General features: G+C 37.0%; 1 protein-coding gene across 2 annotated transcripts in view; it reads left to right on the top strand.

The window, feature by feature from the left end:
• The first annotated feature begins 5469 nt into the window (after positions 1-5469).
• Gpr174 (G protein-coupled receptor 174) overlaps positions 5470-18627 on the top strand; it is a 36669-nt gene continuing 23511 nt past the window's right edge. Inside the window, exons 1-3 of one of the 2 annotated variants that reach the window (XM_060375083.1) lie at positions 5470-5602; positions 5894-5998; positions 16224-16304. The gene's annotated coding sequence lies outside the window, so the exon portion shown is untranslated. Of the gene's footprint in view, positions 5603-5771; positions 5999-16223; positions 16305-18627 lie in introns of those variants that run through there. The other variant, XM_060375081.1, reaches the window with a different exon arrangement.

Raw genomic sequence — 18627 nt, 5'->3', positions numbered from 1 at the left:
GTCTTTTCTGGTCTGGTCTATTTGGTGTTCTGTAGGCCTCTTGTATGTTTATGGGCATCACTTTTTTATGTTTGGGAATTTTTCTTCTTTGATTTTCTTGAAAATATTTTCTGGACCTTGGAGCCTGGAGTCTTCTTTTTCATCTATTCTTAGATTTCGTCTTTTCATGGCATGTTTTGTGTTTGGAACTTTTCTGATTTTACTCTTTCTTTGAGAGACGTATCAATTTCTGCAATTGCATCTTCACTGGCTGAGATTCTCTCTTCAGTCTCTTGTAATCTGTTGGTGATGCTTACCTTTATGTTTACTGATCTTTTCTCTAGGTTCCCCCAGCTCCAGGGTTTGCTCTGTTTGTGCTTTCTTTATTGATTCTAATTCTGTTTTCATGTATTGCACCATTTCCTTCATCTGTTTGAATGTGGATTCCTGTCTTTCCATGACGACCTCTAGTTTATTGTTCGTTTCCTCTCTATATGCCACTAATTGTGCCTCTACTTGTGCCTCTATCTGTTTGGCTGTATTTGCTTCTATTTCTTTGCGAGCTTTTCTTTCCCTCTCTATGCACCTCTAATAACTGAATAAGCATAGATTTGAGATCATTTTTCTGTGTTTCCAACGAATTAACATTTCTAATTATTTTGGGGGTTGCTGGTGAAGCCGTGATGTCCTGATTTTTGTTTCATGTGTTCTTACTCCACCCTCTAGCCATCTGCTTATCCTTAACTTCAGCTGTTTATTCCTGGAGTCTGTACTTCAAACTGGGTTTTTCTGTCTCCTGTGTCTGGAGTATTCTTCAGGAAGATAAGAATGGTCCACCGGTTTGAGAGTAGGTGTTGGTGTTCCAGCTATAGCATTGGAAAAAGGTCACAGGTGCATGTGTGCAAAGGCGGGTTTGTGCATGGAAGTGTGCCTTGAAGGATAGGGTGCTAGAGCATGTACAGGCCTAGAAGGATGAAGCTTAAGTGCAGGAGGGGGTGCTGGAACTCTGAGCAGGATGAGTGCATATGCACAGATTCCTTGAATACCTCAGAAGCCTACAGGCCTGTCGTACTGTCCTCCTGGTATTCAGATCTGTCTGGGCTCCAGGAATTGTTTTCCTGGACTTCACTGGTAGACCCACAGAACCGGACCTTCAATGTTGAGAACACTGTCCCAAAGATCCCTGTGTTGCCCACAGTAGGGTTGTGGGTGGGAAGGATCCGATGTCTGGCAGCTAGCATAAAGGGACTCTGGATCTGGAGCTCTGCATGCACTAACTTGAAGGCGCAGTCACTTGCTTGCAGGCCTAATCAGAAAACAGTTTCCCCCTGTTCTCTACTCTCAGTTTGGGCCTGCAGGGACAAATGAGAGTGTAGGAGATCTGTCAGCTCAGTGATGTCCACTGTTTGACTGCCAGGCATGGAGACCTGTACTTAGGGTTGTCACCTTTGCTGTCTCAGTCACTGAGCATGGAAGTTCTTGCTTGGGGCAGCCTCCTCTGCTGCTTCCTATATTATCTGTCTAGTGTCTACTTGTAAGTGAGTATATGCCATGTGTGTCTTTCTGCTTCTGGGATACCTCACTCAAGATGATCTTTTCTAGTTCCCACCATTTGCCTGCAAATTTCATGATTTCCTTGTTCATATTTCACTTTTTCTTTGTTACTAAGTAAGATAAAAGAGTGGTCACAGCAGTGTAACCACAGCTAAATCACCAAGTTGGTAGATGACATGAGGCATGAGCCAGATACCCTTTATTTTGGTGGGGACATTGTAGTAGTGAAGAAACTTAAGTACTGGTCTCAGTTTTATCAATAATTTACTCAGAGACTTGAACTGTGATCCATCTCTCTTACTTTCTTCATCTTTAGAATGAAACCTTAGACAAAGTCATCACTTGGCTTTTACATGTTATTATTTGACCATTTTGGAATTAAATTCAATAGATTCCTGTGGGGGCTTCTGCTCAGACTGAATACAATTTATTGAGTTAAATAGAAAAGATAAATATAATCTATACCAGAAATTTTCACTGTTGGGTATTTTATTTCAAAACACATGAAGATTAGCTTGTGTGTGTTCCATCTGAGGCAACAGACTGAAATCTCAAAAAGCAATGCTCCACGTAAGGTAACAGATATACCTGTGTTCAAAACTTATTTGAAGAAAATGATATACTAAGAGGTTCCACTCCAAAGCAGCAAGAACCAGGAATTTTCACAAAACTTTGTCATTTTTTTTTTTTTGAGAAACAGTTCCATTTCTAGAATAGACCCAGTTTTGCCCTGAACTTATGGTGATCTTTCTTCTGTAGCCTGCCAAGAGCTGAGGTTAGAGACATGCAACACCGCACCCTTCCATTCTTAACAGATTCCACCCAAACACTCCTCCTACTGGAAGACTTGCCCAGCTTCCATATTGAAATTCTATCCCTTATAGTAGCCCTCTGGATGCCTGAATTCCACTAATAGCTTACATAACTAGAATGACATTCTTAGGAAGTTATCACATTTATGTTGCCTTATATTTGAAAAGGTTGCAAAATATCTGTTTGACTAGATTGAAGAAAGCTGCTGGAACTGATACCCTTTCCAATACCTTCATCAACCTTCCATTCTTTGCTCCACATTTTGTCCTCCCCAGCTCTCTGTGACCCATGGTTTTACACCTAGCAGGCATTCAGTAGATCTATAATTGAAGCAAGCCTATGTGCAAGCTGAGATCATCACACTAAATGTTTGTGAAAAACCCACTTGAAATAAACAAGAAGAGCATTATTTTTATGATATTCCAGGTCCCAGAGTACAAAATAAAAAGGCAAAGCAGGGTTAATATATTTTAGTTTGCTGTACCCATATGTCATTTAATGCATATTTTGATTACTCTTGTTACCCAATATTATTTCAGCAGTTGAGACCATTGGCATTGTAATTAAGCTTGGACAGATCAGTTTTCCTATTGGTCTGTCTCTAGGTTTACCTTATATTCCATCCTTACTACAGACTTTTTTTCTAGTTTCGATCAATGTTTCCAACAAGGCTTCTTAGTAAGACTTATGTTTTGAGCATTAGAATTCTAAAAATCTGCTTCTGGGATACCTCCCTCAGCATGATCTTTTCTAGATCCCACCATTTGCCTGTGAATTTCATTATTTCTTTGTTTTTAATTGCAGAATAGTATTCCATTGTGTAAATGTACCATAATTTCTGTATCCATTCCTCAACTGAGGGACATCTGGGTTATTTCCATATTCTGGCTATTACAAATAAAGCTGCTTTGAACATGGTAGAGCAAATGTCTTTGTTGTATAGTTGAGCATCTTTTGAATATATTCCTAGGAGTGGTATAGCTGGGTCTTGAAGTAGCACTATTCCTATTTGTCCAAAGTGGTTGTACAAGTTTACATTCCCACCAGCAATGGAGTAGGGTTTCCCTTTCTCCACATTCTCTCTAGCATGTATTGTCACTTGAGTTTTTTATCTTAGCCATTCTGATGGATGTAAAGTGAAATCTCAGGGTTGCTTTGATTTGCATTTCTCTGATGACTAAGGATATTGAGCATTTCTTTAAGTGTTTCTCTGCTATTTGATGTTCCTCTATTGAGAATTCTCTGTTTAGATCTATACCTCATTTTTTAACTGGATTACTTGATTTGTTGCTGTTTAACTTCTTTTCTTTTCTTTTTTTTTAAAGAGTTTTCTGATTTTATTTCATATGAATAAGCCAATGGTTGTTAAGTTCTTTATATATACTGGATATTAGCCCTCTGTCAGATATAGGGTTGGAAGTGGATATTAGACTTATAATATAGGATAATCATGCTAAAATCTGTACACCTAAGGAAGCTAAAAGAGAAGGAGGACCCTGGGTAAGATGCTCAATCTTCATACAGAAAAGCAAATGAGAAGGGCATCAGAATAGGGAGAAAACAGGGTACAGGAGAGGAGCCTATCACAGATGGCCTCTGAAAGACTCCACCCAGCAGGGTATCAAAACATATGCTGAGATACATAATCAAACTTTGGGCAGAGAGCAGGGAATCTTATGAAAGAAGGGGGAGATAGAAAGACCTAGAAGGAACAGGAGCTCCAGAAGGGGAGCAACAGAATAAAAAAATCTGGGTACAGGGGTCTTTTCTGAGACTAATACCCCAAACAAGGACCATACATGGAGATTACTCAGAACTCCTGCACAGAAGTAGCCCAAGGCAGCTCAGGTTCCAAGAGGGTTCCCCAATAATAAGACCAGGGACCATCTATGATATGAACTCATGGCCTTGCTTTTGGATCACCTCTCCCTGAGGGGGTGGGGGAGCAGCCTTACCAGTCCACAGAGGAAGACAAAGAAGCCAGTCCTGATGAGACCTGATACACTATGGTCAGATGGAAGGGAAGAAAGATCTCCCCTATCATTGGACTGGGGGAGGGGCAGAGGAGAAGAAGAGGGAGAGAGGGTGAGATTGGGAGGGGATAGGGAAGGAGCTATAGCTGGGATACAAAGTGAATAAACTGTAATTAATAAAATAAAATAATTTTAAAAAGAATTCTAAAAATCAGTATTTTAGAAATGTTTATTTCTAGAAGACTAACAAGTCTCTCAAGCTCAGTAAAAGAGTGCTTTGATACAGAAGGACTTCAAACACTCCGTATAGTTCACCATACAGGTTATGTCCTAGACTGAGGCTGGAATTGTACTAACATTAATTTCTTCTGTGGCTTATGTGAAAAATTCCCTTCCCATGATCTGGAATTACTAGTCAAAGTTTACGTATTTCTTCCTGTTTGGGTGTGGAAAATGTTTGATATTTCATAAAATGTGACACTGGGCTCAGAGATACCTGGGTTCAGCGATTCTTTGGAACATCATCCCCCAAGAGCCTGACGACATAGGCATATTTTACAGAAAACCAACCCCACTTGACTGCATGTTTTTTAACCACTAAGAGAAAATGGAGGTTTATCTACACTTCCTGATCACAGGGACTGAGGAAAACAGAGTTGGTGAACAGGAAGTTGAAGGGTAATTAAAGTTAAAAATCCCTCTTAAGAAGTAGAATATTCACTTCAGTGCCAATATGTCACAGATTTGTATATTCAAGAATGCCCTAAGCAGGGATCATTCTCTCACTGATCTTTACTATTAGAACCTACTGTATATTTATAGCAGTATTTATATAGGTACTGAAACACAAGTGCAGAGTTGAGAAAAAGGATCATACTGAAGTTTGCAGTGGTCTGGTATGTATGGAAGTGGCCTGAGGACACCTAGCTTCTGCAAATGACACAAGAAACAGCCTCTGTGTTATCACAGACTCAAAGCACACTGCAACCACAAAACTGGAAGACAATGCACTACAGCCCTACAAATAGAAAGAAGCTTTTCTTCTGCTAAATATGAGGCTTTGCAGGCACTATGTAAAGCCTGTTGCATAGCCTTTCATCATTATGACAGAGGACAGAAAGAGGAGAGAGGAAAGAGAAGAGAGAGAGAGAGAGAGAGAGAGAGAGAGAGAGAGAGAGAAATGCTCACCCACTGGAAAATGGAAATGTTCACTGTGTTCAGAACAGCTAGCACATTTCACTCTGAAAACACAATACCATGTTTTCCAACATGGTAGTGGTTTGGTAATCCTGCAGTTTTTACCTGCCTTTTTTTCTTTTTCCTTTACCATTTTTCTTTTGGCATTCCTCTCTCTCTCTCTCTCTCTCTCTCTCTCTCTCTCTCTCTCTCTCTCTCCTCTCTCCCTCCCCCTTCTCTCTCTCTCTCTCTCTCTCTCTCTCTCTCTCTCTCTCTCTCTTTCTCTCTCTCTTCTCTCTCCCTCCCCCTTCTCTCCCTTCCCCTTTTTTCTTCTCCCTCCCTCTCCCTGTTCCTCTCTTTTTGGGAGAGTGAATGAGGATTGGATTGGTTGTTTTCAGAAAACGGAGACTTATCAATGCACAGATCAGTAGCGTCCTTGTTGGAGTGGCTGTCACATGAATTCTTTGGAGACTTCTGGAGAAAAGAGAAAGAAACCAAAAACGGTAGGCTCCAAATTGTTAATGAATAATTAGCTTTCATATATGTCTTTCATCCTTGATATCTAGAATTGGACAATTGGCACCAGGTTCTAGCTTATCTGTCAGATCTAAATGGTTATGAATATAATGAATTTGGACCATCCACAAATGTCATTTCTTTGGAATTTGCACAAGGAACGATAATCATATGATTGTCTGCTTAAGGTGAGAGGAGGACTATAACTTTGAACTTGGCAAAATGTAAGTTTGAAATGGAATGTTTCTTTTTATAATAATGTATTTAGCATAACTGATATTAGACAAAATAGGGGTGACTATTTGTAATTTAGCCTATTTTGTATTAAGAAAGGTTACTGGGAAAGTACTGGGTGGTTTTTATCTACACTTTGCTATAATATTTTGGTGATGACATTTTTTAAACTGTTGAATGATAAAAACAGTTGACTCATTGTCCCTTTCAAAATGTTTTTGAAAATGATAACCTAGTATCTCAAGACCTTAAACAGCACAAATTCATTCTCCTTTATGTATAAGTTACATATTTTTATTATAAAAGTGAGTTATGTTTATTAGTAACTGTAGAGAGATTTCTTTTATCAAAAAAGCAGTCAGAAAGAAAAACAACATGATTATAATGTGAAAGGAAGAAAATAAGAAAGACAAATAGGCACAGCTTTTCTGATTCTCTTAGATAAGATATATTTATCAGAGGAAGCACTCTGTACAATAAAAACAACAATGGAGAGAATGGCTTGGGGTTTATTTTATGTTTCTGATCAGTATGCTTGACTTAACTTGTTTTCTACAAGTAAGGGGATGGTTTGTAGCTTTTTTTCCCCTTTGTATTCTGAGAGTAAAGGAAAGAAAAAGGTGAACTTCTATCTGAGGTGACGGCAGAGATGAAGAGGCATGTGGAACATGACCAGGGATAAGATTGCAAATAGGTGTCCCCTTGCTTTGTTGACAAGAACAATGTTCTGGATTTGCTTTTATACTGGGGTAAAGTTTCATGGAAGAAAAGAAATAATGTTATTGAGCAACCAGAAATGGCTATTTCAGAGAGCTTTGATTCTTCCTCAAAGGGTATTTATTTCCGCCAGCTCCAGTAAAGTTGAGGTATGCAGGAAATACATTGGTCTTATATGAGGAATTGAACTTTTTTAGCTTAAGAAGACATAATGTTAGCCAGATTGCCGAATATTTACATGATATAAAAGCCATCCTCCCCGAAGTCTGTGTTCATAGCAAAAAACAAAACAACAACATCAACAAAAACCCCTCATTTTGCTCTTGTACTGGTATATGTTTGCAGTAATCTTATTGTAATAAATGCATATAGTACATCCATTTTGATGGGGACTGTGTAATACAGCGCTGGGTATTGTTAAGGCGGGACAAATCCTTTAGGAGACATAACACGGGACATTATCTGTTCCAAACGCTTACTGAATCTCACCAGAAAACACTTAAGAATGAATGGATTTAACTCCCTTTAGGCTAGGAAGCTGAAATTCATGGGAGAAAACAACATATATTTTCTTTTTCTGATAAAGTACTCTCTCCTCTCATATAATTAAGATTACTAAAAGCAGAAATAGAATTTAACTCCTTTCTATGATTGCTATGCAGTCCTAAGAAGTGGAGTGCAGACAGTCTCATTTCTCTTGCCTATTAAAATGATTTCCTTTTAAGGCTGGTCTCTCAAAAATCAGCCTCCTAAGAGGAGAATAAAGAATTCATTGGAATTTGTTATCCTGGCCATTGGTGGTACTTCTTTGTGTTTCGAGAAATAAAGCAGCTTATATTTTACAACTGGAAAAAACTGAGGCTCAAAGGATTGAAGGACTAGGCCAAGTACTTCTTTACTTTAACAGAGAAAGGCTAAATTCTAGGTCTCTCAGCAGCTCATCTAGTGCTCATTTCACTTCTTCCTGCTGCCTAAAAAGGCTTGTAGATTAAGATTCATGCATTATTTATTTGGAAATGTAAAAAGATGTCATTTTGAAATCACTCAAGAACCTCTCAATATCATGATGCACTTCAGACTTCTCCCACGGGCTCCAGTGGTGTAACAGACTGATTTGCTGGGCTTTTGGTCATGGGAGGTAGAGTAAACATTCCTTGTAAAATAGGAAAGAACAAGTCCTACTGTGCTTATATTAAAATAGTAACAAAATACATATTGATACTAAGTGCTTTAATAAAACAATGCAGATGTGGCCACTTGTTTGATGTATATGTGTTATATTCAGTGTCTGGGAAATCATGTGATCAATGTAGAGGGAAAGAAAATATTCAGGAAGTATGAGATACAGGTATTCCAGATTTGGGAAGGCAGTAACTGTTTCAGTATATCTGCCTGGCTACAGCCAGAGTGTGAAAGGGCTGAATAATTATGGAATTACTAGGGAGCTGAATCCAAAACTAATTTTAATTAGTTGTTTGATTGTTGTTAACATTTATCATATACACAGGCACCATTTGGGATTTGAAAATTGAAGTCAGTTTTGTTAGTATAGTCTTTATAAGCCAAGTGAAAGAGAGCAGTGTGCTTCTGTGGCAGAGTTTTCATGTACAACCACAACTACATTTGCATTAGCCAAGAACAAAGATGCAAATAGAGTTTCCCCGAAATAGGATTGTAAGTTATTAACCAAAATCAAGTCTGTAAGACTCTAGAAACTTGGAGCTGGATAGGGAACTTTACTAACTCACATTATTTAGCAAGGAAGTTTAAGCTGATTTATTGCTTCAGTCAGTTGTAGGTTATATAGAAGCACTATATTCTCAGAGCAGAAACTTGGGCTTCTAATTCAAGGTCAGCTTGCATCTTGAACAGCACTGTTACTTTCTTAATGTAAGCATAAAATATATGTCCGTGTCTTCCACCAAGTAAAAGAAAAAAGTTCACTCAATTTTTGTACTTTTTTTTAAAAAAAGTGCTAATATTTTCATCAAATCACATTTCCCCTCCCCCAACTCTTTCAAGTTCCTTCCTCCCCACCCAACTCATTTCCTATTTTCTGACAGCACATTTGCTTCTTCAACAGACGTTTGTTCAGTGTACAAGACATATGCAAGACACTATCAGATGGGTGGCCTTCACATAATTATAATGACAAACATTTACCTATAATTATTTTGTGTTTACCTTGACAGATCAGATTCAAATAGTTTAAAAAAGCTGATTGTGGTTTGTTGTGAAATGGTTCTTATAAGTGATGTTTTTATGTTATAAAATAATTCTTACTGAAAGACAACAGTAATAAGAATGGTTTACTACTTAGAGGCATTTGCTCTAATGTTAGGTGATCCTGGGTGACTTATAAGGTAGTATTTTCATAAGTGTGTAGTCTCTTTGTAGGTCTGGGCTGCTAGTGTGCTATGAAAATGAACAGTATGGGGAGGATAGACTATTTTTTTTTTTCAGATGGGATTTTTACAGTTAAATATTGTTACCACCAAGTTTGATTAAGAGATGAAAATGCTCACAGGGAAGCTTTCAAACTTGTGCATTACTTTAATATCTATGTGTCTGGATCCCTTTAATTCTTACATCAAGGTTATTATTTATTTAATCTTGGAAAATATAATTACTTGACTTTCCTTTACATGTGTCTGCTATGGTGACACCTTAATTCTACATTCACAAATATAATTTTTGTTGTAGTCTTTCATTTTAACTTCTTTCTTTTTTTAATTATATTTCTGTAAAACCGCAGCGTACTAATTAAAGACAGATTTACTTTATTTTCATACCTGAAAGTTGGTGCTCAACAAAAAAAAAAAAATTAATTTCACTCAGCCTTTTGTTGGTGTGGAGTTAAAATTACATCTGAAAAGAAAACTGTTTTAGAAAGTAAATGAGGTTTGATTTGATCAATCTAAGTCCTAACTGTACTAACTTGACAGTGTTTATGAGAATTCTGAGTTTGTGCTCATTGTCTTGTCCCTAAGCTGTAGGTACTCAGTCAGCTTCCTTTAACAAACTGAAAACATTCTGAGCTTGGCCAAGTTTGCTTAGGGAACAGAAGCATCTGAGCTCCTAATGAACCAAGGCAAAGTTTGACCAGGTTCAGACTATTCTCAAGATTTGATTGTTTTTTTAAAAAAATGAAACCTCATATTAACCTATGTCCTCAGTAATAATGTCAGGTTAAATTATTGAATACTTAAGCAGCTACCTAGAATCTAGTATTTAGCAGGTCATTGAAGCTTATCTACTACTGGCCCTGAATTTTATTTTGGATTCTTAATCATTAAAACCTGTCACAACCCTTCCTGATTTTTCAGTACAAAGTTCCAAAGCACTGAGGAATCTATATTACATTTTAATCCTCGATTATTATCATCCATTTTAAAAAAGAAGAAAATTATGCTAAAGAAATTAAACAACTTTCACAAAATTAAACAATTGTCTGTTACATTTACAGAAAAATCACCGTTTTTCCTTCCATTTATGTATCTACGTATCTATGTATCTATCTATGTATCTATGTATCTATCTATCTATCTATCTAATCACTTTATAGCCCGAGACAGGTATGTAGGTGCATGTCTGTAATCCCAGCACTCAGGGAGGCAGAGTCAGGTTATCTCTGTGAGTCAGAGACCAGCCTAGTCTACAGAGTGAATTCCAGGATAGGGACACAGAGAAGTCCTGTTTCAAAAAACCAAACAAACAAAAACAAATCACTTTACAACCTGATCCTAGCCCCCTCCCTTCTTTCCTCCCAGTCTCTGGACCCTTCCCCCATTCCACCTTCTTCTTCTCAGAAAACAGGAGGCAACCAAGGGGTACCAACACACCCTGGCACCTCAAGTTGCGGCATATAAAAAAAACTCTTATCCCAATGAAACATATTTGAATGAGAAGGATAAGCTACACATATGACTATACAAATGGGATTTATGACAACTTTTTGCTATACAGAGTCAATACACTGCTTTTTAAAAGTTTAGTATTTTTTAATTACTCGTTCAACGAAGCTGGTATTATTTGAAAATAAATTATATCTGGGACATTAGAAACTTTCATAAAGCTTAGTTTGCTTGAAATTAACCTATGAAACGGTAGGGTTTAAGAACAGAAGTTCTAAATTATAGCTATAAGACTCAGTGAGATACTAGAACAAAATATGTGGTACTATATGCAAGCTAATATTAAGTCATTTAAAAAATCCTCTAATCCAAGCTTCTCTAAATAGAGTTTCAGTTCCAGTTTTATTTATTTATTTATTTATTTATTTATTTATTTATTTATTTATTTTTGTTTTATGACCTCCTGTTGAATGTGGTACATTATGACACTTAAGAATTGGAGGTATACAGATTTTAGTATGTTTAATCCTATATTATATGTCTAATATCCACTTATGAGTGAGTATATACCGTGTGTGTCTTTCTGCTTTCATCCTCACTCAGGATGATCTTTTCCAGCTCCCACCATTTACCTGCAAATTTCATGATTTCCTTGTTCTTTATTGCTGAGTAACATTCCATTGTGTAGATGTACCACAATTTCTGTATCCATTCCTCAACTGATGGGCATCTGGGCTGTTTCCAGCTTCTGGCTATTACAAATAAAGCTGCTACAAATATGGTTGAGCAGATGTCTTCTTGTATACTTGAGAATCTTTTGGATATATGCCTAGGAGTGGTGTAGCTGAATCTTGAGGAAGTGCTATTCCTAGTTGTCTGAGAAAGCACCAGATAGGATAAAAATACTAAAATCTGTACACCTAAAGAAGCTAATTAGGAAGGAAGACTCTGGCTAAGATGCTCAATCCCAATTCAGAAAGGCAAAAAAGATGGACATCGGAGAAGGGAGAAAACAGGGAACAGGACAGGAGCCTACTACAGTGAGCCTCTGAAAAGCTCTACCCTGCAGGGTATCAAGGCAGATCCTGAGACTCATAGCCAAACTTTGGGCAGAGTGCAGGGAATCTTATGAAAGAAGTGGAAGATAGTAAGACCTGGAGAGCACAAGAGCTCCACAAGGACAGCAACAGATCCAAAAAGACTTGGCAAAGTTTTGTTTGTTTGTTTTTTTTTTTTTTCTGAGACTGATACTCCAGCCAAGGACCACTCATGGAGTTGGCCTGGAACCCCTGCACAGAAGTAGCCCATGGCAGTTCAGTGTCCAAGTGGGTTCCATAGTAATGTGGACAGGAACTGTCTTTGACAGGAACTGATAGGCCTGCTCTTTGATCACCTCCCCCTGAGGAGAGAGCAGCCTTACCAGGCCACAGAGGAAGACAGTGCAGCCACTCCTGATGAGACTTGATAGACTAGGATCAGAGGGAAGGGGAGGAGGCCACCCTTATTAGTGAACTGGGGGAGGGGCACAGGTGGGGAAGAGGGAGGGAGAGTGGGGTTGGGAGGGGAGGATGGAGGGAACTCTGGGGTGGATACAAAGTGAATAAACTGTAATTAATAAAAATAAAAAAATAATTTAAAAATATTAAAAAAAAGAATTGGAGGGAAAATAGGAACCTCCATGAAGAGTACAAGGGTTTAAGGGGGAGGAAGGGAGGGATTAGGAAGGGAGGAGGAGAGAACTACAGGGGGGATACAAAGTGAATAAAGTGTAATTAATAAAGAATTAAAACAAACCATGAAAGGAGACAATAGAGTAAATTTTGTGCCTGTAAGTAAATTGTTGCACTAGCAAAAAAGACTTCAGTTTCCTGTTTTTAGGCTTATAGCACAGTCTATGAGTATAATAGAGAAAGAAATAACTGGAATCTAAACTGACATACTTTGGTTTAGTTCATTGTCATAGCCATCTTGTCAGCTCTGAGCTCAGAGGTTAACACAATACTACACAAGAAAAAGATTTTAGACAGCCTCTTTTTGTTGTAAATTAGTCTCAATCATTTTCTCCTGCTCACATTATACTTAATTTCATGTTTGTTTTCTATCTGAAAAGAAATGGAGGAAGAGCCTTGGAAGATCAATGTTTGAACACATTTATAAATTTTATTAACCAACCATTGCTGGAGTTTTAAGCCATGCTTTGTGACTGAGTAGGGAGAGTGTAAATGAAAAACTAAGCTTCCTCATTTCCCAGTCTGCAAAAACAGTGTGAGTAAACTGGATATCATTGTGCTGAAATGAACAGACACTTTGCAAAACTGGTCAGAGCTCCTCTGTAAAGTTTCCAAAATACCATGTTATTGGTTTGCAAGTACACCGGGACAATTGAGTCTTGTTCTCACCTGACTGTTTTTTTGTTTTTTTTTTTGACAGATTCTCTTTAGCACACAGAAGCACTATGCTAGATTAAGCTTGCAGTTTGAAATGCTTCTGCACAACAAAGTAGTTAGAATATCTGCAGTTGAATAAATGGAAAAGGGTAACATGAGGATTATGGATCAGTGAAAGCAGCACTTTTGGACATGCCTTACGATTGCTAAACCACCATAAAATTCATTGTGGGTCTGTACTCTTAATCTGGGGCAATTTTCTATAGGTCTTCCTATTTGATCTATTTAATTTAGGAATTTATTTCGCACGTTTGTTGTGAGTGTTGAGTCATTGCTATGAGGAAATACGTTTTGCAGGGCAGGGTTATGTTTTGCTTGACATCTAACATGCTTGTAAACAAGGCATTATTCATTTTACCAGGGCAGTCTTTTTTTGGTCAGTTGTTCAGCAGATTGTCACATCAGAAAAATTGTCAGTGTCTCACTCCCAGTTTTAAACACCAATGAAAATGGATGAATAATGTAAAGGATGTGTTCACATTTGTGCTCCTCTCTGGGGAATGGGAGGCTAGAGAGTTGATGAGAGGGATGCACAACTGTTCTGCACATCATAAGGAATATCGGCTTCCAGGATACCGAAGAAAGTAGAAGGACACTGAGTTTTACCGGTTGTCTGATTTACAGAATTAATATCTCAATAAGGTTAACCTTACCTTCAAGTGCTTTGGCTATAGAAGAGAAAGAGGAATATCTACACAGAGATAATGAATAGTGGTAAAAAAAAATACGATGAAGAAAAGGACATAGGCTTTTGCATTAAGACAGGTCCCAGCCCTGACTTGCCATTAACTTACCAGTTAGTAAAGAGTGAGTCCTTTAGAATAACTGCTTCAGTTATCTTGTTTTTAAAGTTAAAGCACCAATATTTTAACACGCTACCAAAAAAGTTTTAATAAAGGATTAATAAAGTCTAATGTTAAAAAACTGTTAAAATTCTTAATATATTTTGATAGTAAATGAGAGATCACAATATTTGCTGATCCATATTACCATCAGTCATATCAATGTAAACATCATGTCATTCCCAAGGGCTGCCTATATGTGCACTGGTTCAATTTGTAGAGCCCTCTCAGGAAGCTTTTGTTTATGATATGAGGCACTGAAGCTATCATCTATCTTCCCATGGAAATGTGCCTAAACCCATACTGATTCCCATAAATTACTTAAGTAACTCTGTCGAGAAAATACCTGCATGATCTCTGTGAAGGTCATGGAGACTGCTTTCAGTTCTATCATTAATGCATTAGTTTAAAATCGCTTGCAAAATCATAGTAGATTTGACCTTTAAAGTAAAAACATTGGTTCTAAACAGGTAAAAGTTAGCTAGAAAAGAACAAAAGCTCTGATCACTCTATAGTTCATTTTATGAAAAGGGCAAACCAATACTGCTTAGCTTAGTGGAATAGATATGTGAGTTTTCTTACCTACTCCCTATGACAGATAACTGAATTCTGAAGCATTTGGAGATGCCTTTTTATTACTCATACTCTTTAGGTGTCCTTTTATTCCACTTTGGCACCTTCTTCCAATGACAAAATATTTTTGGTTGCTCACCGTATAACCCAGGATTGCCTCAAACTTGTGATTCTCCTGCTTTGACCACAGAAGTTTAAGATTCTGTTTCTATGTCACCGCACCATCAAAGTAATAAAAAACAACAACAACCAAAAACACCTTCCATAGTTTTTATTTTCACCATTCTTACTTTTTTAGTTTCTTCCAAGCATTTATTGAGACTCTTCTATATTTCTAGAATCCTGTTATATAAGTGACAGAGGCAAGATAAAGGATTGACAGTATTTATTGAACACCTATTGACTCCAAGCCTTGTCTCACTGAATTTTACTTGGGAGATATCATATAATCTTAATGATGCATCTTAAAAGTAGGCACAATTTATTATATTAACTTCTAAGATAAGGAAATGGAGACTATGAGGCCAGGTGAGATGGGGGAACAAAGGAGGTGATTGATTTGAGATTCTCCTACAGAAAGTTTCAATTCATGTCTTTAGTGGAAAGAGCTTGCAATATCTTTCATGCCCTCTCCTCCTAATTGCAAGATCTTTCCCAACACGTACGGTGCAATATTATGGCTAGCAGATACTCCTACTTCTCAGTCAGGGAACATTGTCTCCCTCTGTGTACTTTTACTTTACTCTTTTTACCAAGTAAGATATACTTCTTTATATCTTACTCATTTGCCTTTTTAAATAAAATTTTTGTGTCATTTATCGCTGTTAAAAATGTAATATCTAACAAATCCTGGCAATATGTTCACTTCATTGGAGATTCCTGGAAAGAGTGCCTATAAGGACTGGATATGTCATAGGATATTTCAAACAAGTTGGCAAACCTGAGCAGGGCTCACTAGATAAAGTGCAATGCAGAAAGATAGGGTGTAGTCATTTGTGTCCATACTCACCCTACACAGAAGCAACCTACAAACACAAGAAAGGCACACAGGTGGCAACTTTGTGGAGAAATTTGACTTCCAGCAACAGCTATGCTCACACCTAGTTGAGTCTCCTTCCTTGTGTATTTTCTAAGAAGCGAGAGAACTGTCGACAGGAGAACCTCTCAGAAACTGCTGACAGAGGAAAAGAAAGCTTCTTCCTTCCAATCATGCTGTGAGTTTGACTAGGGAATGTGGGATTTTTCTAGGATAACTCATCAAATTTGAGTGCACCTTGTGACCAGGGAGTGACTTGTGAACCCTGCCAGTGGCATTCCTATCTTCTCTCACAGACTTCAAAGGCTGCCAACTCAACTGAGATGTCAGATGGTAAAAGGACAGCTACACGCTCTACCTTGCAACCACTGAGGGCTAGATTTAACTATCTACTCATTCTGTTTTGCCTCTTGCAATCAATTTTGGTGTCTCATTTTCAGTAGCTGCTAAAACTTTCTAGTCCTCCAGGCTGCACTTGTTTACTATTTTATGTTTTTTTTTTTTTTCAGGCATGAATGAATTAACCAACCCTATTATGATGGCATCTGCAGCGAAATGGATTAAGAGCTTCTAACAGAACTGGATAAACAGTAAGTATTTAAATATTATCTTAACTTTTGTTCCAGCATCCTTCCCCTAAAGATTACTCTTTTACCCAAAGATAACCAAGCAAATATTGAGAGCCTCCATCACCTACCTGCTGCATATATGCTGATTTATATAGTAATCTACCACATAGTGAGAAGGTTATAACAGTAAAATGATGTACCCTTGCATCACATGGAAAGATTTACTAGAGGATTTGGTAAAATGTGTTATTTTAATTTTTTCCCTTTGTAGTAATAGCAGAGCCTAGGCAAAGCTAAAATTCATAATTATCCTCATTTTTAGTTGCTATTTAGATAGTGTGTCCATTGTCAATATTTTTGATATTGTAAAACATATTGCATTATAATACTGCTTACATTTATTGCTGGTTTTCCAGCCTCTTAAATCAAAGGGAAGTACTTAGGTCATTTCATTGTAGTCCTGTCCCTATTTGTGTGAGGTGTTTATTTAATATTCTTCAGAAAGAAACTAAAAAATTAGGGTACCTAGCCTTCACTTACATTTGAAATTAAATTTATGCAATGATTACATAAACATTTTCAACATTATATACTTAAGATATATATCTTAACTTATATATGTTTATATATAATGTGTGAGTATGTGTGCATACACAAACTCACTCACCACACACTGGCCTCTCTGCATAGAGAAAATAAATAGAACAATAGTTACATGAGAAAAAATATGACATTTTTCCGTGGTGAAAAATTATAGTGCACATGACGATGTTGCATAAATATTAGGCAAGTGTTTACTTGTTGGTTAACAAGTCTGTGGTTGGAGACATATTAGAATGGTGAAATTTTCAGAATGAAAAATAGAAGTATTTTTTTCCTTTTCCTATCTGGAGGGCTGTTCTCAGAATTATAATACTCAAGCAACCATGTAGATATATAATCATTGTTAGGAAATGTGTAGTGTTTGTGGATTTAAACTTCAATATTTTTAAGATTAAAAAAAGTGCAAAGTCAGAGGTGGCTTTTTGGAAATAGATGGTCTCCATCAAGAGAGAGGGGGCATGAGAAAGGGTGATAGGCACTGAGAGTGACCAAAATTTGGTATATATATGTATGGTCACAGAAAAAAATTGAATAAATAAATCATGAGCAAAATGACTGCATAGATAAATTAAATGTGAGTGTACTCTGCTGCTGATATCTCATGATAAAACAAATTATATTCTTAATCAGTAAGTTAGGTATTTAATAAACAATATTACTACCATAGTAGACATATTTTCTACATGTCAATATGTTTGTATTTAATGTAATGTATTTCAATATGTACTCAATTTTGGGCATCTGGAAGCCACATTCAAGTTGCTGGGCCTATTCTTTCTAATTGCATATTTTCCTAAAAGAAGAAAGATCTTGAGGTGTTCCTTAATATAGTAAGAGTGAGTGTAACAAGAGATGGAAGAAATAAAAGCAGGCACGTGTCCACAGTGGTAAGACATAAATTACTTACACATGATACATGATAGAATAGTCTATACAGCAAGTAGCCTATATAGCCTATACATGCATCTATCATCAAAAGGGACCATCTATTATCTCAAATAAGTACTATATGTATATGGAAAATGTTAATAGATGAGTGCTGGGTAATCTTTGTAATTTTGAGGAAATTTGAAATTCACTTAAATAGGGAGGAACTCAAGTAATTCTTCGATAATATAATACAGTGTGTTTTATCATATTCACACACCTCAACTATTCCCTGATTTACTCCCTTTCCTTACCTACTCAACTCTGTGTCCAAATCAAGATAAATTTGTGCTGTACAGTTATGCTTGATTTTATGGTGTTTCACTGGAGAGTTGTCAATTTATTAGGGACTAAATTCTTAGAGAAAGCGTTTCTACCTCTTCCAAAAGCTAACAATAAACTATATTTATATAACTTCTGGCTATAGGTCTATATTTCTAGTTCTAACTTTTGCCTAACTTCCCTCTCCATACTAGGATTTGATCTGACTTAATCTAACATAGGTTTTGTGGTAAAACCATTGTGAGTATGTGCATCTTCCCTGCTGTGTCTAGATAAATTTCCCTTGTGGTAATGAACCACTCCAGACTCTCATACTCTTTCCTCCCCTCTTCCATTATGATGGGGGATTTATGGTATATACATTCCTTATAGGAATTCTACAGTCTATTATTCTATGATGGTTGGCCAGTTGTAGTTCTTTGTATTACACACCACCTACTGCAAATAAAAGATTCTCTGATGATGGTTGAGAGACGCATTTATCTATGAGTATAATAATGTCATTAGAAATCAATTTATCACTTTAGCATCT

This window comes from Meriones unguiculatus, chromosome X (genome assembly GCF_030254825.1).
Source record: "Meriones unguiculatus strain TT.TT164.6M chromosome X, Bangor_MerUng_6.1, whole genome shotgun sequence".
NCBI lineage: Eukaryota > Metazoa > Chordata > Mammalia > Rodentia > Muridae > Meriones > Meriones unguiculatus.
This window is presented reverse-complemented; position numbering and strand designations above follow the sequence as displayed.